This window comes from Chiloscyllium punctatum, chromosome 27 (assembly GCF_047496795.1).
Source record: "Chiloscyllium punctatum isolate Juve2018m chromosome 27, sChiPun1.3, whole genome shotgun sequence".
NCBI classification, from domain to species: Eukaryota; Metazoa; Chordata; class Chondrichthyes; order Orectolobiformes; family Hemiscylliidae; genus Chiloscyllium; species Chiloscyllium punctatum.
The window spans coordinates 15,789,659-15,789,918 of record NC_092765.1 but is presented as its reverse complement, the minus strand read 5'-3'; positions in this window follow the sequence as shown (position 1 = coordinate 15,789,918).

The following is a 260-nucleotide window of genomic DNA, read 5'->3' as shown; positions in this document are numbered from 1 at the left end:
GAGACATGGAGGAAATACAGTTGAGAATCAGCTGCTTAGACATCTGTAGTATAGCTTGACACATCTGCTATACCTCATGTCACATGGGGGACAAGTGCTAACATGATTCTTCAGTCAGGCTAAAGGATCATTAACCAGGTGGCTTGATAATTAATTTAGGTCAACCTTTCCTTTAACACTTGTAACTATAAAGTACAATGGTTAATATTTTAGTGGACACATATCATTAATCAATTTAATAAAAGATTCAACAGAAAAGC